At 31.6% G+C, this 4875-nt stretch overlaps 1 long non-coding RNA gene across 1 annotated transcript; it reads left to right on the forward strand.

Moving 5' to 3' along the window:
* Positions 1-2428: 2428 nt before the first annotated feature.
* Positions 2429-4635, forward strand: LOC143595643 (uncharacterized). Its single transcript, XR_013146557.1, has 5 exons — positions 2429-2454; positions 2575-2601; positions 2726-2878; positions 3052-3130; positions 4562-4635. It is a non-coding gene; the product is annotated as an uncharacterized LOC143595643 (long non-coding RNA).
* Positions 4636-4875: the final 240 nt, after the last annotated feature.

Raw genomic sequence — 4875 nt, forward strand, 5'->3', positions numbered from 1 at the left:
GCATCAATCACTTAGGCTATGCGTAGTGGAGGGGCTACAAATTGGGGCGTTTTGCCCCGTGTGCAGGGGCGTAGCCAGCCTTTGGGGAATGGGTTCGGCCGAACCCGTACAAAATTTTGTTTTAGTGTTATATATTAGTGTATTTTGACATCGAACCCGTAGAAATTTCAACAGCGAACCCGTAGAAAACCCAAATATAAGTGGTAAACAGTCGGCCTTTTGTCCCTAAAAAATTTTCGAACCCGTTGGAAAAAATTTCTAGCTACGCCACTGGCCGTGTGGCGCCCAGTCAGCAAAGGGTGAGAATTTGTTTTTGGGGTGTAATGGTGTAGGGGCTACAATAGTAATATATACATATATATAGAAAATGGTTAAAATAAAAAGACATAGTTTTGTAGGAAGAGTAGGAATAACATAAAATTTTCAACCACTAGATCATAGATCCAAGGACTTAGATTCATTCTTACTTTTCTTAAAAAACTATTTCTTTTTATTATAACCCACCCCTATATATATATAGGGGAGGGTTATCCTAAAAACAAGTGGTTTCCTAGGAAGACTATGAATAAATCATAGCCATTAGATCATATCAATCAATGATTGAGATTTAAAATTACCAAAAACTGTCATAGTTTCCTGGAATTACTCTTTCAGCATTATAACCGATATAGTTTCCTAGATTTATTCTTTCATCATAGGTTTTAATGCCAAATGTCAAAATTCTATTGATTCTTACCATTCCTAGAAAACTTCTTTTTATTTGAACCATTTTCTATATATATATATATATGTGTGTGTGTGTGTGTGTGTGTGTGTATAACACACATATTAATAAAATAATAATATTTTTCTTCTTCTTCCAGGCGATAAAAACACCCCGCCCCCGCCCATTTTCGCCCAAAAATCGCCGAGGGGGGCAGTGTTCGCGCCCCTTGTCGCCCTTGTCGCCCAAACTCCCATTACACATTGCCTTAGGAAGTAATATTAATATAGAAACATGATCAAATACATTTTATTGTTAACATGAAAAAAATGAGAACCAATTTGTTGTTATGATTAGGTTTATTTTTATAGGTGTTTGCTGTTATTTTTTTTTCGTATTTGCTAATTTTCGATTATGAGACGTTATAAGTATTTATTGATTTATATTTTGTTGTTATTATTAGATTTTTTCTTTTGTTGTTATAAATATTTGTTGGCATATATTGTTATTATTTTGTTCTTGATTTTGATTCTTTTATTGTAATTTTTAGGGTTTTTTCTTTGTTATTATCAATTAATGTTTATGTAGATTGATATTGTTTCTTACGTTCTCATTTTTTTTATAAATTTGTATTATTTCCTACATTTTCATGTTAAGATTAAAATGTACATGAACTTTCCCCTATTAATATATATCGAACTAACACTTTTAAAGTGATCCATAATATTGGAAGGACAAAATACGTATATAAAGTTAAGGGTGAGCACGGTTCGGTTCGGTTATTGGGTGAAACTCAAACCGAAACCAAAGCTATCGGTTTAAAATACCAACCGATCAGTTTTTGGTTATTCGGTTTCGGTTTCAGTTATGTTTGGTTATTTTTATTGTGAATAGACATTAAAAGAAAGAATTCAAAGAAATAAAGTTCCTCATGTATATTGAATTCAAAATACAAAAATAGGCACGTGTTAAGTGAAACCAAACAAATGCAAAGTTATTTGAGTAGTAGAGTTTAAAATTTAACAAGTTTCTAATAAAAAAAAAACTAAAAATTTGGCTCGAATCTTTATTCATTATCTTATTCATCTTCAAAGTTTAGACCTTATCTTTATCATCTTCATCACCGTCAATGGTAGATTCTTTTGGTGTTTTGTTTCCGGTCATAACATCTTAGAAAACACGTGGAAAATATAGGTTCGATTAATCGGCTCGGTTCGTTTTTTTTAAATTGATAACCAAACCTAAACCCAAAAATCGGTTTTTGGAAAAACTAAACAATTAACCGTCAGTTAATGCTTTGGTTCGGTTTTTACAGTTATTCGATTTCGGTTCGGTTAATTCGGTTTTCCGCTCATCCTGAACAAAGTAAATTATTATATTCAAAGGTTTGGTAAATCTCTCTTAGTAATAAATGAGTGGATTTTCAATCAGAATCCTTTAAAATGCGACGTGCCATATTCTCATAGTTTCGTTTGTTCAACCTAAATTTCCTAATTTTTCTCATCCCTTTTTTAAAAATTAATAACCAACTCAATCACCATCGCAAAGATTCTTACCCTAGCACTTTTCTTCAACACTGTGATATGTGTTCACCAGATCATTCATCGTGCATCTTCTTCAACATTTTAGGTATGAATCATTACAATATGTGATCGTCCTCAACATTCGAAGCATAAAACTAACCCTAATTTTCGATTACAGCCTCGAGATTACTCGATCAACATAATCGTTCATTGTCATGAAGGTTAAAGGTATCATTGCACACATTTGTAATTGTCTTCAATTGTTAAGCTATAACAATAACCCTTATTTTGATTTTAGATTTGTTTTCTTCAATTATAAATTAACCCTAATATTGGTTTTATCAACAGAATTGGACATCGTCTTTAAGTTTAAAGGTATCATTGCTTTCAATATGGAATCGTCTTCAGTTTTTAAACTAAAACAGTAACTCTAATTTTGATTTACTACTTCGTTAAAAGATAAAACTGACCCTAATTTTGATATACCATAATTTTAAAGGTTTAAATGAAGATAATCGTTGGAGTTTTGGTGATTATTCTTTGTTAGTTCCAGTTCAAGAAAGCTTGTGGGATTCTATTTGTGTTCGTGACCAGCCCAGTTTCGAAGAATTGGTTTTTGCAGCTTTGTTTGGGCTATACTTTGCGTTATCTGGTATGTATATATTTATTATTGTAATTCTATTTTTGCTGTATTTATATATGTGCTTTAAAACGATAATTAAGTAGTTAATTTAGCAAGATACTTCACATTCGTACTCAATTGTGTAGTTTTTAGTTAAATCTCATTACTATTAAGTTATTACGTTTTTATAATTTGATTTATAGGGTCATCACTTTTGATAATTTGAGTGATGAATCGTTCCAAATGGAAGCTGTTTAGCATCCTCATTTTGGGCTACACATGGTATGTTCTTTTTTTTTCTTTTGTATTTTACTATTGTAGTACCGTGCACTTATCTTAATGGCTATTTTAATCACTTAATTCACATATGCACATATTGTGTATAGTTGACAACTAATGCTTGGTGTTGTGACTCTTAGTTGTTTAGAACTTTGAATGCTCAAATATACAGTTTTGAGATTTTTAGTTCATAACTAGAATAAAGATTTATTACAGTTACTATCTGTTTATTTTCTTTTTTAAATGGTGTTATATACTATTAAAAGTTTTTATTTACTTCTTTTAAAATAAAATAAGTCAAATTATAGTGAATCGAGTCAAAATTAAACGGGTCAAACTATAAAAGAAGTTCCAGTTTTATTCGGGTAAAAAATGGTTCAGATTGTAATAGGAACTAACCTCAGTTTGGAGGAAAGATGAGGTTATTTAAAACACGTGAACCTGAACCCGAGTATTCACGGGTTGACCCCGTAGAGATTTTTTTTTCTGTGTACTAATTTATGATTCATTTTTCAATTGATAACGGAATTTTAGTGGTTTGGATGATGAAAAATGTGCGTATTTCCAGTTTCCACATAATATAGAAGTTGTGGTATTCTTTTTTGGTGTTGACTTGAAACAGTTATTTTCATTATGGACTATTTTACTCCTGAACATAAGGGACTTGAAACTTCGAAATTTAACTTGAATACAAGCTCATCCATAATACAAATCTAAATTCAAACTTGACATTGCAGCCCTGCAAATTTTAAACTTCCCTTTTAAAATTGTAAAGCTTTAAATATGGTACCACTTTGACTTTTGATTTTGTCAATTGTTACTTGCAGATGGCTAATTGATGTATTAATCTTCAGGTTGACTTTTTGAATTTGACATGTTATTTTCTAATAGCTTCATCAACTGAATCATCAATTTAGCCAAGTTGAGTTCGGTACCTAATGTTATTGAATTTTGAATGTCGAATTATATGCTACACACTACTACTGTGTATACCCGCATTTTTGTATACGACATACCCATCCATGTCCATGAATTCATGTCTATGAGAGTTTAAGTGACACACACACAACTGTGTTTGTCTATTCATGTTTGCCACACACCACCGTGTAGGCCTAAATTTACATGTATTGAAGTTACATACTAAGTTAGACATTGCAGATTGCGTACAATATCACATAAGTATACTAACGTCTCTATGTACAGATATTGCGTCACTGCAAATATAGCCCGCGATATAGTACAAACCATTGCTACTGTCTTTAATGACACAATGACTTTGTTCACAGGTCAAACCTATGACAACATGATAAAATAAAAAAAACAAGATATACATCGAGCCAATAATAGTAATTGATTTATTATTATTATTATTATTATTATTATTATTATTATTATTATTTATTTTCAATATTTTTTTCTTTTGGTAAAATGCAGGAATTTTTAGCAAGAATTTCAGGTTAGCAAGAAAGTGGCCTTCGGAATAGGTAGCTACAGATAAATGGCAATGGTATTTCTTTTTTTTTTTAGGTCCAGTGACTACTTTTTAACTTCATATTCTACATGTGTCCCAATTTTCATTATGGTTTTATAACAAATCATCATCATCATCATCGTACTCAGTTATCCCACCAATAGCAAAGCTGTGGTAAGGTCTGAGGAGGGTAAGATGTAGACAGCCTTACCTCTACCCGATAGGGATAGAGGCTGCTTCCGGTGAGACCCCCGGCTCGATAGTAGTTTTGCATCAA

This window comes from Bidens hawaiensis, unplaced genomic scaffold, assembly GCF_021521415.1.
Source record: "Bidens hawaiensis isolate Kalapana, Puna unplaced genomic scaffold, B.hawaiensis_p1.1 tig00045407_1, whole genome shotgun sequence".
NCBI lineage: Eukaryota > Viridiplantae > Streptophyta > Magnoliopsida > Asterales > Asteraceae > Bidens > Bidens hawaiensis.